The sequence below is a fragment of the Leuresthes tenuis genome, unplaced genomic scaffold, assembly GCF_036924035.1.
Source record: "Leuresthes tenuis unplaced genomic scaffold, fLeuTen1.0.hap1 SCAF_1, whole genome shotgun sequence".
NCBI lineage: Eukaryota > Metazoa > Chordata > Actinopteri > Atheriniformes > Atherinopsidae > Leuresthes > Leuresthes tenuis.
The window spans coordinates 43659806-43673786 of record NW_027325355.1 but is presented as its reverse complement, the minus strand read 5'-3'; the positions used below and the strand labels follow the sequence as shown (position 1 = coordinate 43673786).

At 46.5% G+C, this 13981-nt stretch overlaps 36 pseudogenes; all 36 read left to right on the top strand.

Annotated features, from left to right (window-relative positions):
• Positions 1 to 129: 129 nt before the first annotated feature.
• On the top strand, positions 130 to 248 carry LOC140296104 (5S ribosomal RNA; annotated as a pseudogene).
• Positions 249 to 517: 269 nt separating this feature from the next.
• LOC140291846 (5S ribosomal RNA) lies at positions 518 to 636 on the top strand (annotated as a pseudogene).
• Positions 637 to 905: 269 nt separating this feature from the next.
• LOC140292367 (5S ribosomal RNA) lies at positions 906 to 1024 on the top strand (annotated as a pseudogene).
• A 272-nt stretch (positions 1025 to 1296) lies between these two features.
• Positions 1297 to 1415, top strand: LOC140289742 (5S ribosomal RNA; annotated as a pseudogene).
• Positions 1416 to 1684: 269 nt separating this feature from the next.
• Positions 1685 to 1803, top strand: LOC140275656 (5S ribosomal RNA; annotated as a pseudogene).
• A 269-nt stretch (positions 1804 to 2072) lies between these two features.
• Positions 2073 to 2191, top strand: LOC140291635 (5S ribosomal RNA; annotated as a pseudogene).
• Positions 2192 to 2460: 269 nt separating this feature from the next.
• Positions 2461 to 2579, top strand: LOC140292366 (5S ribosomal RNA; annotated as a pseudogene).
• Positions 2580 to 2851: 272 nt separating this feature from the next.
• LOC140289741 (5S ribosomal RNA) lies at positions 2852 to 2970 on the top strand (annotated as a pseudogene).
• Positions 2971 to 3239: 269 nt separating this feature from the next.
• LOC140275651 (5S ribosomal RNA) lies at positions 3240 to 3358 on the top strand (annotated as a pseudogene).
• A 269-nt stretch (positions 3359 to 3627) lies between these two features.
• On the top strand, positions 3628 to 3746 carry LOC140282994 (5S ribosomal RNA; annotated as a pseudogene).
• A 269-nt stretch (positions 3747 to 4015) lies between these two features.
• LOC140291572 (5S ribosomal RNA) lies at positions 4016 to 4134 on the top strand (annotated as a pseudogene).
• A 269-nt stretch (positions 4135 to 4403) lies between these two features.
• LOC140309535 (5S ribosomal RNA) lies at positions 4404 to 4522 on the top strand (annotated as a pseudogene).
• A 269-nt stretch (positions 4523 to 4791) lies between these two features.
• Positions 4792 to 4910, top strand: LOC140294989 (5S ribosomal RNA; annotated as a pseudogene).
• Positions 4911 to 5182: 272 nt separating this feature from the next.
• On the top strand, positions 5183 to 5301 carry LOC140295070 (5S ribosomal RNA; annotated as a pseudogene).
• A 269-nt stretch (positions 5302 to 5570) lies between these two features.
• Positions 5571 to 5689, top strand: LOC140301146 (5S ribosomal RNA; annotated as a pseudogene).
• A 269-nt stretch (positions 5690 to 5958) lies between these two features.
• On the top strand, positions 5959 to 6077 carry LOC140295700 (5S ribosomal RNA; annotated as a pseudogene).
• Positions 6078 to 6346: 269 nt separating this feature from the next.
• LOC140282989 (5S ribosomal RNA) lies at positions 6347 to 6465 on the top strand (annotated as a pseudogene).
• A 269-nt stretch (positions 6466 to 6734) lies between these two features.
• Positions 6735 to 6853, top strand: LOC140309529 (5S ribosomal RNA; annotated as a pseudogene).
• Positions 6854 to 7122: 269 nt separating this feature from the next.
• On the top strand, positions 7123 to 7241 carry LOC140294988 (5S ribosomal RNA; annotated as a pseudogene).
• A 269-nt stretch (positions 7242 to 7510) lies between these two features.
• Positions 7511 to 7629, top strand: LOC140316765 (5S ribosomal RNA; annotated as a pseudogene).
• Positions 7630 to 7898: 269 nt separating this feature from the next.
• LOC140296103 (5S ribosomal RNA) lies at positions 7899 to 8017 on the top strand (annotated as a pseudogene).
• A 269-nt stretch (positions 8018 to 8286) lies between these two features.
• On the top strand, positions 8287 to 8405 carry LOC140291844 (5S ribosomal RNA; annotated as a pseudogene).
• A 269-nt stretch (positions 8406 to 8674) lies between these two features.
• LOC140292365 (5S ribosomal RNA) lies at positions 8675 to 8793 on the top strand (annotated as a pseudogene).
• A 272-nt stretch (positions 8794 to 9065) lies between these two features.
• LOC140289740 (5S ribosomal RNA) lies at positions 9066 to 9184 on the top strand (annotated as a pseudogene).
• Positions 9185 to 9453: 269 nt separating this feature from the next.
• LOC140275645 (5S ribosomal RNA) lies at positions 9454 to 9572 on the top strand (annotated as a pseudogene).
• Positions 9573 to 9841: 269 nt separating this feature from the next.
• On the top strand, positions 9842 to 9960 carry LOC140282981 (5S ribosomal RNA; annotated as a pseudogene).
• Positions 9961 to 10229: 269 nt separating this feature from the next.
• Positions 10230 to 10348, top strand: LOC140292363 (5S ribosomal RNA; annotated as a pseudogene).
• A 272-nt stretch (positions 10349 to 10620) lies between these two features.
• Positions 10621 to 10739, top strand: LOC140289739 (5S ribosomal RNA; annotated as a pseudogene).
• Positions 10740 to 11008: 269 nt separating this feature from the next.
• Positions 11009 to 11127, top strand: LOC140275639 (5S ribosomal RNA; annotated as a pseudogene).
• Positions 11128 to 11396: 269 nt separating this feature from the next.
• Positions 11397 to 11515, top strand: LOC140282977 (5S ribosomal RNA; annotated as a pseudogene).
• A 269-nt stretch (positions 11516 to 11784) lies between these two features.
• Positions 11785 to 11903, top strand: LOC140291571 (5S ribosomal RNA; annotated as a pseudogene).
• Positions 11904 to 12172: 269 nt separating this feature from the next.
• Positions 12173 to 12291, top strand: LOC140309522 (5S ribosomal RNA; annotated as a pseudogene).
• Positions 12292 to 12560: 269 nt separating this feature from the next.
• On the top strand, positions 12561 to 12679 carry LOC140294987 (5S ribosomal RNA; annotated as a pseudogene).
• Positions 12680 to 12951: 272 nt separating this feature from the next.
• LOC140295069 (5S ribosomal RNA) lies at positions 12952 to 13070 on the top strand (annotated as a pseudogene).
• Positions 13071 to 13339: 269 nt separating this feature from the next.
• LOC140301145 (5S ribosomal RNA) lies at positions 13340 to 13458 on the top strand (annotated as a pseudogene).
• Positions 13459 to 13727: 269 nt separating this feature from the next.
• LOC140295699 (5S ribosomal RNA) lies at positions 13728 to 13846 on the top strand (annotated as a pseudogene).
• Positions 13847 to 13981: the final 135 nt, after the last annotated feature.

The following is a 13981-nucleotide window of genomic DNA, read 5'->3' as shown; positions in this document are numbered from 1 at the left end:
AGAGAATGATCACATCAGAGAAGATGATTTACCCGCTACACATCAGCCTTTCTCGGCAATTATCTGGTTGCATAGAAGAACCGTATGATTCCAGTACCTATATAATGCACATTTGTCAGAGACATTGTTGCTTACGGCCACACAACCCTGAACATGCCCGACCTCGTCTGATCTCGGAAGCCAAGCACAGTTGGGCCTGGTTTGTACTTGGATGGAAGACCTCTTGGGAATAGGAGGTGCTGTAAGCTTTTTCTCTTCTCTCTACCACCTGCATGTCTTTTGTTGCAACGTCTGATCACCCTGTGACACATGAGGAAGTTGGTCATCTTCAGCTTCTGCTGCTTTGTTGGCAGACACAAAGTGATCTGAGAGTCTCAGTTTCAGCTCGAGAGAATAATCACGTCAGGGAAGAAGATGTGCCCACTACTTATCAGCTTTTCTCGGCAATTATCTGGTTACATAGAGGAACTGTATGATTCCAGTACCTTTATAATGCACATTTGTCACAGTTATGGTTGCTTACCGCCACACCACCCTGAATATGCCCGACCACGTCTGATCTCGGAAGCCAAGCAGGTTTGGGCCTGGTTTGTACTTGGATGGTAGACTCTCTGGGAATGCCAGGTGCTGTAAGCTTTTTCTCTTCTCTCTACCACCTGCATGTCTTTTGTTGCAACGTCTGATCACCCTGTGACACATGAGGAAGTTGGTCATCTTCAGCTACTGCTGCTTTGTTGGCAGACACAAAGTGATCTGAGAGTCTCAGTTTCAGCTGCAGAGAATAATCACGTCAGGGAAGAAGATGTGCCCACTACACATCAGCCTTTCTCGGAAATGATCTGGTTGCATAGAGGAACCGTATGATTCCAGTACCTATATAATGCACATTTGTCAGAGACATTGTTGCTTACGGCCACACCACCCTGAACATGCTCGACCTCGTCTGATCTCGGAAGCCAAGGAGGTTTGGGCCTGGTTAGTACTTGGATAGGAGACCTCTTGGGAATACCAGGTGTGGTAAGCTTTTTCTCTTCTCTCTACCACCTGCATGTCTTTTGTTGCAACGTCTGATCACCCTGTGACACATGAGGAAGTTGGTCATCTTCAGCAGCTGCTGCTGCTTTGTTGGCAGACACGAAGTGATCTGAGAGTCTCAGTTTAAGTTGCAGAGAATGATCACATCAGGGAAGAAGATATGCCCATAACAAGTGAGCCTTTCTCGGAAATTATCTGGTTACATAGAGGAAGTGTATGATTCCAGTACTTATATAATGCACATTTGTCACAGTTATTGTTGCTTACGGCCACACCACCCTGAATATACCCGACCTCGTCTGATCTCGGAAGCCAAGCACGTTTGAGCCTGGTTAGTACTTGGATGGTAGACTGCTTGGGAATACCAGGTGCTGTAAGCGTTTTCTCTTCTCTCTACAACCTGCATGTCTTTTGTTGCAACGTCTGATCACCCTGTGACACATGAGGAAGTTGGTGATCTTCAGCTGCTGCTGCTTTGTTGGCAGACACCAAGTGATCTGAGAGTCTCAGTTTCAGCTGCAGAGAATAATCACATCAGGGAAGAAGATGTGCCCATAACAAGTCAGCCTTTCTCTGCAATTATCTGGTTACATAGAGGAAGTGTATGATTCCAGTACCTATATAATGCACATTTGTCACAGAAATTGTTCCTTACGGCCACACCACCCTGAATATGCCCGACCTCGTCTGATCTCGGAAGCCAAGGAGGGTTGGGCCTGGTTAGTACTTTAATGGGAGACTGCTTGGGAATACCAGGTGCTGTAAGCGTTTTCTCTTCTCTCAACAACCTGCATGTCTTTTGTTGCAACGTCTGATCTCCCTGTGACACATGAGGAAGTTGGTCATCTTCAGCTGCTGCTGCTTTGTTGGCAGACACGAAGTGATCTGAGAGTCTCAGTTTCAGCTGAAGAGAATAATCACGTCAGGGAAGAAGATGTGCCCACTACACATCAGCCTTTCTCAGCAATTATCTGGTTACATAGAGGAACCGTATGATTCCTGTACTTATATAATGCACATTTGTCACAGACATTGTTGCTTACGGCCACACCACCCTCAATATGCCTGACCTCGTCTGATCTCGGAAGCCAAGAAAAGTTGGGCCTGGTTAGTACTTTGGTGGGAGACCGCTTGAAAATACCAGGTGCTGTAAGCTTTTTCTCTTCTCTCTACAACCTGCATGTCTTTTTTTGCAACGTCTGATCACCCTGTGACACATGAGGAAGTTGGTCATCTTCAGCTGCTGCTGCTTTGTTGGCAGACACAAAGTGATCTGAGAGTCTCAGTTTCAGCTGCAGAGAATAATCACGTCAGGGAAGAAGATGTGCCCACTACACATCAGCCTTTCTCGGAAATGATCTGGTTGCATAGAGGAACCGTATGATTCCAGTACCTATATAATGCACATTTGTCAGAGACATTGTTGCTTACGGCCACACCACCCTGAACATGCTCGACCTCGTCTGATCTCGGAAGCCAAGGAGGTTTGGGCCTGGTTAGTACTTGGATAGGAGACCTCTTGGGAATACCAGGTGTGGTAAGCTTTTTCTCTTCTCTCTACCACCTGCATGTCTTTTGTTGCAACGTCTGATCACCCTGTGACACATGAGGAAGTTGGTCATCTTCAGCAGCTGCTGCTGCTTTGTTGGCAGACACGAAGTGATCTGAGAGTCTCAGTTTAAGTTGCAGAGAATGATCACATCAGGGAAGAAGATATGCCCATAACAAGTGAGCCTTTCTCGGAAATTATCTGGTTACATAGAGGAAGTGTATGATTCCAGTACTTATATAATGCACATTTGTCACAGTTATTGTTGCTTACGGCCACACCACCCTGAATATACCCGACCTCGTCTGATCTCGGAAGCCAAGCACGTTTGAGCCTGGTTAGTACTTGGATGGTAGACTGCTTGGGAATACCAGGTGCTGTAAGCGTTTTCTCTTCTCTCTACAACCTGCATGTCTTTTGTTGCAACGTCTGATCACCCTGTGACACATGAGGAAGTTGGTGATCTTCAGCTGCTGCTGCTTTGTTGGCAGACACCAAGTGATCTGAGAGTCTCAGTTTCAGCTGCAGAGAATAATCACATCAGGGAAGAAGATGTGCCCATAACAAGTCAGCCTTTCTCTGCAATTATCTGGTTACATAGAGGAAGTGTATGATTCCAGTACCTATATAATGCACATTTGTCACAGAAATTGTTCCTTACGGCCACACCACCCTGAATATGCCCGACCTCGTCTGATCTCGGAAGCCAAGGAGGGTTGGGCCTGGTTAGTACTTTAATGGGAGACTGCTTGGGAATACCAGGTGCTGTAAGCGTTTTCTCTTCTCTCAACAACCTGCATGTCTTTTGTTGCAACGTCTGATCTCCCTGTGACACATGAGGAAGTTGGTCATCTTCAGCTGCTGCTGCTTTGTTGGCAGACACGAAGTGATCTGAGAGTCTCAGTTTCAGCTGAAGAGAATAATCACGTCAGGGAAGAAGATGTGCCCACTACACATCAGCCTTTCTCAGCAATTATCTGGTTACATAGAGGAACCGTATGATTCCTGTACTTATATAATGCACATTTGTCACAGACATTGTTGCTTACGGCCACACCACCCTCAATATGCCTGACCTCGTCTGATCTCGGAAGCCAAGAAGAGTTGGGCCTGGTTAGTACTTTGGTGGGAGACCGCTTGAAAATACCAGGTGCTGTAAGCTTTTTCTCTTCTCTCTACCACCTGCATGTCTTTTTTTGCAACGTCTGATCACCCTGTGACACATGAGGAAGTTGGTCATCTTCAGCTGCTGCTGCTTTGTTGGCAGACACAGAGTGATGTGAGAGTCTCAGTTTCAGTTGCAGAGAATAATCACATCAGGGAAGAATATGTGCCCACTACAAGTCAGCCTTTCTCGGCAATTATCTGGTTTCATAGAGGAAGTGTATGATTCCAGTACCTATATAATGCACATGTGTCACAGAAATTGTTCCTTACGGCCACACCACCCTGAATAAGCCTGACCTCGTCTGATCTCGGAAGCCAAGGAGGGTTGGGCCTGGTTAGTACTTTAATGGGAGACTGCTTGGGAATACCAGGTGCTGTAAGCGTTTTCTCTTCTCTCTACAACCTGCATGTCTTTTGTTGCAACGTCTGATCACCCTGTGACACATGAGGAAGTTGGCCATCTTCAGCTGCTGCTGCTTTGTTGGAAGACACGAAGTGATCTGAGAGTCTCAGTTTCAGCTGAAGAGAATAATCACGTCAGGGAAGAAGATGTGCCCACTACACATCAGCCTTTCTCAGCAATTATCTGGTTACATAGAGGAACCGTATGATTCCTGTACCTATATAATGCACATTTGTCACAGACATTGTTACTTACGGCCACACCACCCTGAATTTGCCTGACCTCGTCTGATCTCGGAAGCCAAGCAGTGTTGGGCCTGGTTAGTACTTGGGTGGGAGACCTTTTGGGAATACCAGGTGCTGTAAGGTTTTTCTCTTCTCTCTACCACCTGCATGTGTTTTGTTGCAACGTCTGATCACCCTGTGACACATGAGGTATTTGGTCATCTTCAGCTGCGGCTGCTTTGTTGGCAAACACGAAGTGATCTGAGAGTCTCAGTTTCAGCTGAAGAGAATGATCACGTCAGGGAACAAGATGTGCCCACTACACATCAGTCTTTCTCTGCAATTATCTGGTTGCATAGAGGAACCGTATGATTCCAGTACCTATATAATGCACATTTTTCAGAGATATTGTTGCTTACGGCCACACCACCCTGAACATGCCCGCCCTCGTCTGATCTCGGAAGCCAAGCACAGTTGGGCCTGGTTTGTACTTGGATGGAAGACCTTTTGGGAATACCAGGTGCTTTAAGCTTTTTCTCTTCTCTCTACCACCTGCATGTCTTTTGTTGCAACGTCTGATCACCCTATGACACATGAGGAAGTTGGTCATCTTCAGCAGCTGCGGCTGCTTTGTTGGCAGACACGAAGTGATCTGAGAGTCTCAGTTTCAGTTGCAGAGAATGATCACATCAGAGAAGATTATTTGCCCGCTACACATCAGCCTTTCTCGGCAATTATCTGGTTGCATAGAGGAACCGTATGATTCCAGTACCTATATAATGCACATTTGTCAGAGACATTGTTGCTTACGGCCACACCACCCTGAAGAAGCCTGACCTCGTCTGATCTCGGACGCCAAGCAGGGTTGTACCTGGTTAGTACTTGGATGGGAGACAGCTTGGGAGTACCAGGTGCTGTAAGCTTTTTCTCTTCTCTCTACCACCTGCATGTGTTTTGTTGCAACGTCTGATCACCCTGTGACACATGAGGAAGTTGGTCATCTTCAGCTGTTGCTGCTTTGTTGGAAGACACGAAGTGATCTGAGAGTCTCAGTTTCAGCTGAAGAGAATAATCACGTCAGGGAAGAAGATGTGCCCACTACACATCAGCCTTTCTCAGCAATTATCTGGTTACATAGAGGAACCGTATGATTCCTGTACTTATATAATGCACATTTGTCACAGACATTGTTGCTTACGGCCACACCACCCTGAATATGCCTGACCTCGTCTGATCTCGGAAGCCAAGCAGAGTTGGGCCTGGTTAGTACTTGGGTGGGAGACCGCTTGAAAATACCAGGTGCTGTAAGCTTTTTCTCTTCTCTCTACCACCTGCATGTCTTTTTTTGCAACGTCTGATCACCCTGTGACACATGAGGAAGTTGGTCATCTTCAGCTGCTGCTGCTTTGTTGGCAGACACAGAGTGATCTGAGAGTCTCAGTTTCAGCTGCAGAGAATAATCACATCAGGGAAGAATATGTGCCCACTACAAGTCAGCCTTTCTCGGCAATTATCTGGTTTCATAGAGGAAGTGTATGATTCTAGTACCTATATAATGCACATTTGTCACAGAAATTGTTCCTTACGGCCACACCACCCTGAATAAGCCTGACCTCGTCTGATCTCGGAAGCCGAGGAGGGTTGGGCCTGGTTAGTACTTTAATGGGAGACTGCTTGGGAATACCAGGTGCTGTAAGCGTTTTCTCTTCTCTCTACAACCTACATGTCTTTTGTTGCAACGTCTGATCACCCTGTGACACATGAGGTATTTGGTCATCTTCAGCTGCGGCTGCTTTGTTGGCAAACACAAAGTGATCTGAGAGTCTCAGTTTCAGCTGAAGAGAATGATCACGTCAGGGAACAAGATGTGCCCACTACACATCAGCCTTTCTCTGCAATTATCTGGTTACATAGAGGAACCGTATGATTCCTGTACTTATATAATGCACATTTGTCACAGACATTGTTGCTTACGGCCACACCACCCTCAATATGCCTGACCTCGTCTGATCTCGGAAGCCAAGAAGAGTTGGGCCTGGTTAGTACTTTGGTGGGAGACCGCTTGAAAATACCAGGTGCTGTAAGCTTTTTCTCTTCTCTCTACCACCTGCATGTCTTTTTTTGCAACGTCTGATCACCCTGTGACACATGAGGAAGTTGGTCATCTTCAGCTGCTGCTGCTTTGTTGGCAGACACAGAGTGATCTGAGAGTCTCAGTTTCAGCTGAAGAGAATAATCACGTCAGGGAAGAAGATGTGCCCACTACACATCAGCCTTTCTCGGCAATTATCTGGTTTCATAGAGGAAGTGTATGATTCCTGTACCTATATAATGCACATTTGTCACAGACATTGTTACTTACGGCCACACCACCCTGAATTTGCCTGACCTCGTCTGATCTCGGAAGCCAAGCAGTGTTGGGCCTGGTTAGTACTTGGGTGGGAGACCTTTTGGGAATACCAGGTGCTGTAAGGTTTTTCTCTTCTCTCTACCACCTGCATGTGTTTTGTTGCAACGTCTGATCACCCTGTGACACATGAGGTATTTGGTCATCTTCAGCTGCGGCTGCTTTGTTGGCAAACACGAAGTGATCTGAGAGTCTCAGTTTCAGCTGAAGAGAATGATCACGTCAGGGAACAAGATGTGCCCACTACACATCAGTCTTTCTCTGCAATTATCTGGTTGCATAGAGGAACCGTATGATTCCAGTACCTATATAATGCACATTTTTCAGAGACATTGTTGCTTACGGCCACACCACCCTGAACATGCCCGCCCTCGTCTGATCTCGGAAGCCAAGCACAGTTGGGCCTGGTTTGTACTTGGATGGAAGACCTTTTGGGAATACCAGGTGCTTTAAGCTTTTTCTCTTCTCTCAACCACCTGCATGTCTTTTGTTGCAATGTCTGATCACCCTGTGACACATGAGGAAGTTGGTCATCTTCAGCTGCTGCTGCTTTGTTGGCAGACACGAAGTGATCTGAGAGTCTCATTTTCAGCTGGAGAGAATTATCACGTCAGGGAAGAAGATGTGCCCACAACAAGTTAGCCTTTCTCTGCAATTATCTGGTTACATAGAGGAACCATATGATTTGATTGCCTATATAATGCGCATTTGTCACAGAGATTGTTGCTTACGGCCAAACCACCCTGAATATGTCCAACCTCGTCTGATCTCGGAAGCCAAGGAGGGTTGGGCCTGGTTAGTACTTTGATGGGAGACCGCTTGGGAATACCAGGTGCTGTAAGCTTTTTTTCTTCTCTCTACCACCTGCATGTCTTTTGTTGCAACGTCTGATCACCCTGTGACACATGAGGAAGGTGGTCATCTTCAGCTGCTGCTGCTTTGTTGGCAGACACGAAGTGATCTGAGAGTCTCAGTTTCAGCTGAAGAGAATGATCACATCAGAGAAGATGATTTACCCGCTACACATCAGCCTTTCTCGGCAATTATCTGGTTGCATAGAAGAACCGTATGATTCCAGTACCTATATAATGCACATTTGTCAGAGACATTGTTGCTTACGGCCACACAACCCTGAACATGCCCGACCTCGTCTGATCTCGGAAGCCAAGCACAGTTGGGCCTGGTTTGTACTTGGATGGAAGACCTCTTGGGAATAGGAGGTGCTGTAAGCTTTTTCTCTTCTCTCTACCACCTGCATGTCTTTTGTTGCAACGTCTGATCACCCTGTGACACATGAGGAAGTTGGTCATCTTCAGCTTCTGCTGCTTTGTTGGCAGACACAAAGTGATCTGAGAGTCTCAGTTTCAGCTCGAGAGAATAATCACGTCAGGGAAGAAGATGTGCCCACTACTTATCAGCTTTTCTCGGCAATTATCTGGTTACATAGAGGAACTGTATGATTCCAGTACCTTTATAATGCACATTTGTCACAGTTATGGTTGCTTACCGCCACACCACCCTGAATATGCCCGACCACGTCTGATCTCGGAAGCCAAGCAGGTTTGGGCCTGGTTTGTACTTGGATGGTAGACTCTCTGGGAATGCCAGGTGCTGTAAGCTTTTTCTCTTCTCTCTACCACCTGCATGTCTTTTGTTGCAACGTCTGATCACCCTGTGACACATGAGGAAGTTGGTCATCTTCAGCTACTGCTGCTTTGTTGGCAGACACAAAGTGATCTGAGAGTCTCAGTTTCAGCTGCAGAGAATAATCACGTCAGGGAAGAAGATGTGCCCACTACACATCAGCCTTTCTCGGAAATGATCTGGTTGCATAGAGGAACCGTATGATTCCAGTACCTATATAATGCACATTTGTCAGAGACATTGTTGCTTACGGCCACACCACCCTGAACATGCTCGACCTCGTCTGATCTCGGAAGCCAAGGAGGTTTGGGCCTGGTTAGTACTTGGATAGGAGACCTCTTGGGAATACCAGGTGTGGTAAGCTTTTTCTCTTCTCTCTACCACCTGCATGTCTTTTGTTGCAACGTCTGATCACCCTGTGACACATGAGGAAGTTGGTCATCTTCAGCAGCTGCTGCTGCTTTGTTGGCAGACACGAAGTGATCTGAGAGTCTCAGTTTAAGTTGCAGAGAATGATCACATCAGGGAAGAAGATATGCCCATAACAAGTGAGCCTTTCTCGGAAATTATCTGGTTACATAGAGGAAGTGTATGATTCCAGTACTTATATAATGCACATTTGTCACAGTTATTGTTGCTTACGGCCACACCACCCTGAATATACCCGACCTCGTCTGATCTCGGAAGCCAAGCACGTTTGAGCCTGGTTAGTACTTGGATGGTAGACTGCTTGGGAATACCAGGTGCTGTAAGCGTTTTCTCTTCTCTCTACAACCTGCATGTCTTTTGTTGCAACGTCTGATCACCCTGTGACACATGAGGAAGTTGGTGATCTTCAGCTGCTGCTGCTTTGTTGGCAGACACCAAGTGATCTGAGAGTCTCAGTTTCAGCTGCAGAGAATAATCACATCAGGGAAGAAGATGTGCCCATAACAAGTCAGCCTTTCTCTGCAATTATCTGGTTACATAGAGGAAGTGTATGATTCCAGTACCTATATAATGCACATTTGTCACAGAAATTGTTCCTTACGGCCACACCACCCTGAATATGCCCGACCTCGTCTGATCTCGGAAGCCAAGGAGGGTTGGGCCTGGTTAGTACTTTAATGGGAGACTGCTTGGGAATACCAGGTGCTGTAAGCGTTTTCTCTTCTCTCAACAACCTGCATGTCTTTTGTTGCAACGTCTGATCTCCCTGTGACACATGAGGAAGTTGGTCATCTTCAGCTGCTGCTGCTTTGTTGGCAGACACGAAGTGATCTGAGAGTCTCAGTTTCAGCTGAAGAGAATAATCACGTCAGGGAAGAAGATGTGCCCACTACACATCAGCCTTTCTCAGCAATTATCTGGTTACATAGAGGAACCGTATGATTCCTGTACTTATATAATGCACATTTGTCACAGACATTGTTGCTTACGGCCACACCACCCTCAATATGCCTGACCTCGTCTGATCTCGGAAGCCAAGAAGAGTTGGGCCTGGTTAGTACTTTGGTGGGAGACCGCTTGAAAATACCAGGTGCTGTAAGCTTTTTCTCTTCTCTCTACAACCTGCATGTCTTTTTTTGCAACGTCTGATCACCCTGTGACACATGAGGAAGTTGGTCATCTTCAGCTGCTGCTGCTTTGTTGGCAGACACAAAGTGATCTGAGAGTCTCAGTTTCAGCTGCAGAGAATAATCACGTCAGGGAAGAAGATGTGCCCACTACACATCAGCCTTTCTCGGAAATGATCTGGTTGCATAGAGGAACCGTATGATTCCAGTACCTATATAATGCACATTTGTCAGAGACATTGTTGCTTACGGCCACACCACCCTGAACATGCTCGACCTCGTCTGATCTCGGAAGCCAAGGAGGTTTGGGCCTGGTTAGTACTTGGATAGGAGACCTCTTGGGAATACCAGGTGTGGTAAGCTTTTTCTCTTCTCTCTACCACCTGCATGTCTTTTGTTGCAACGTCTGATCACCCTGTGACACATGAGGAAGTTGGTCATCTTCAGCAGCTGCTGCTGCTTTGTTGGCAGACACGAAGTGATCTGAGAGTCTCAGTTTAAGTTGCAGAGAATGATCACATCAGGGAAGAAGATATGCCCATAACAAGTGAGCCTTTCTCGGAAATTATCTGGTTACATAGAGGAAGTGTATGATTCCAGTACTTATATAATGCACATTTGTCACAGTTATTGTTGCTTACGGCCACACCACCCTGAATATACCCGACCTCGTCTGATCTCGGAAGCCAAGCACGTTTGAGCCTGGTTAGTACTTGGATGGTAGACTGCTTGGGAATACCAGGTGCTGTAAGCGTTTTCTCTTCTCTCTACAACCTGCATGTCTTTTGTTGCAACGTCTGATCACCCTGTGACACATGAGGAAGTTGGTGATCTTCAGCTGCTGCTGCTTTGTTGGCAGACACCAAGTGATCTGAGAGTCTCAGTTTCAGCTGCAGAGAATAATCACATCAGGGAAGAAGATGTGCCCATAACAAGTCAGCCTTTCTCTGCAATTATCTGGTTACATAGAGGAAGTGTATGATTCCAGTACCTATATAATGCACATTTGTCACAGAAATTGTTCCTTACGGCCACACCACCCTGAATATGCCCGACCTCGTCTGATCTCGGAAGCCAAGGAGGGTTGGGCCTGGTTAGTACTTTAATGGGAGACTGCTTGGGAATACCAGGTGCTGTAAGCGTTTTCTCTTCTCTCAACAACCTGCATGTCTTTTGTTGCAACGTCTGATCTCCCTGTGACACATGAGGAAGTTGGTCATCTTCAGCTGCTGCTGCTTTGTTGGCAGACACGAAGTGATCTGAGAGTCTCAGTTTCAGCTGAAGAGAATAATCACGTCAGGGAAGAAGATGTGCCCACTACACATCAGCCTTTCTCAGCAATTATCTGGTTACATAGAGGAACCGTATGATTCCTGTACTTATATAATGCACATTTGTCACAGACATTGTTGCTTACGGCCACACCACCCTCAATATGCCTGACCTCGTCTGATCTCGGAAGCCAAGAAGAGTTGGGCCTGGTTAGTACTTTGGTGGGAGACCGCTTGAAAATACCAGGTGCTGTAAGCTTTTTCTCTTCTCTCTACCACCTGCATGTCTTTTTTTGCAACGTCTGATCACCCTGTGACACATGAGGAAGTTGGTCATCTTCAGCTGCTGCTGCTTTGTTGGCAGACACAGAGTGATCTGAGAGTCTCAGTTTCAGTTGCAGAGAATAATCACATCAGGGAAGAATATGTGCCCACTACAAGTCAGCCTTTCTCGGCAATTATCTGGTTTCATAGAGGAAGTGTATGATTCCAGTACCTATATAATGCACATGTGTCACAGAAATTGTTCCTTACGGCCACACCACCCTGAATAAGCCTGACCTCGTCTGATCTCGGAAGCCAAGGAGGGTTGGGCCTGGTTAGTACTTTAATGGGAGACTGCTTGGGAATACCAGGTGCTGTAAGCGTTTTCTCTTCTCTCTACAACCTGCATGTCTTTTGTTGCAACGTCTGATCACCCTGTGACACATGAGGAAGTTGGCCATCTTCAGCTGCTGCTGCTTTGTTGGAAGACACGAAGTGATCTGAGAGTCTCAGTTTCAGCTGAAGAGAATAATCACGTCAGGGAAGAAGATGTGCCCACTACACATCAGCCTTTCTCAGCAATTATCTGGTTACATAGAGGAACCGTATGATTCCTGTACCTATATAATGCACATTTGTCACAGACATTGTTACTTACGGCCACACCACCCTGAATTTGCCTGACCTCGTCTGATCTCGGAAGCCAAGCAGTGTTGGGCCTGGTTAGTACTTGGGTGGGAGACCTTTTGGGAATACCAGGTGCTGTAAGGTTTTTCTCTTCTCTCTACCACCTGCATGTGTTTTGTTGCAACGTCTGATCACCCTGTGACACATGAGGTATTTGGTCATCTTCAGCTGCGGCTGCTTTGTTGGCAAACACGAAGTGATCTGAGAGTCTCAGTTTCAGCTGAAGAGAATGATCACGTCAGGGAACAAGATGTGCCCACTACACATCAGTCTTTCTCTGCAATTATCTGGTTGCATAGAGGAACCGTATGATTCCAGTACCTATATAATGCACATTTTTCAGAGATATTGTTGCTTACGGCCACACCACCCTGAACATGCCCGCCCTCGTCTGATCTCGGAAGCCAAGCACAGTTGGGCCTGGTTTGTACTTGGATGGAAGACCTTTTGGGAATACCAGGTGCTTTAAGCTTTTTCTCTTCTCTCTACCACCTGCATGTCTTTTGTTGCAACGTCTGATCACCCTATGACACATGAGGAAGTTGGTCATCTTCAGCAGCTGCTGCTGCTTTGTTGGCAGACACGAAGTGATCTGAGAGTCTCAGTTTCAGTTGCAGAGAATGATCACATCAGAGAAGATTATTTGCCCGCTACACATCAGCCTTTCTCGGCAATTATCTGGTTGCATAGAGGAACCGTATGATTCCAGTACCTATATAATGCACATTTGTCAGAGACATTGTTGCTTACGGCCACACCACCCTGAAGAAGCCTGACCTCGTCTGATCTCGGACGCCAAGCAGGGTTGTACCTGGTTAGTACTTGGATGGGAGACAGCTTGGGAGTACCAGGTGCTGTAAGCTTTTTCTCTTCTCTCTACCACCTGCATGTGTTTTGTTGCAACGTCTGATCACCCTGTGACACATGAGGAAGTTGGTCATCTTCAGCTGTTGCTGCTTTGTTGGAAGACACGAAGTGATCTGAGAGTCTCAGTTTCAGCTGAAGAGAATAATCACGTCAGGGAAGAAGATGTGCCCACTACACATCAGCCTTTCTCAGCAATTATCTGGTTACATAGAGGAACCGTATGATTCCTGTACTTATATAATGCACATTTGTCACAGACATTGTTGCTTACGGCCACACCACCCTGAATATGCCTGACCTCGTCTGATCTCGGAAGCCAAGCAGAGTTGGGCCTGGTTAGTACTTGGGTGGGAGACCGCTTGAAAATACCAGGTGCTGTAAGCTTTTTCTCTTCTCTCTACCACCTGCATGTCTTTTTTTGCAACGTCTGATCACCCTGTGACACATGAGGAAGTTGGTCATCTTCAGCTGCTGCTGCTTTGTTGGCAGACACAGAGTGATCTGAGAGTCTCAGTTTCAGCTGCAGAGAATAATCACATCAGGGAAGAATATGTGCCCACTACAAGTCAGCCTTTCTCGGCAATTATCTGGTTTCATAGAGGAAGTGTATGATTCCAGTACCTATATAATGCACATTTGTCACAGAAATTGTTCCTTACGGCCACACCACCCTGAATAAGCCTGACCTCGTCTGATCTCGGAAGCCGAGGAGGGTTGGGCCTGGTTAGTACTTTAATGGGAGACTGCTTGGGAATACCAGGTGCTGTAAGCGTTTTCTCTTCTCTCTACAACCTACATGTCTTTTGTTGCAACGTCTGATCACCCTGTGACACATGAGGTATTTGGTCATCTTCAGCTGCGGCTGCTTTGTTGGCAAACACAAAGTGATCTGAGAGTCTCAGTTTCA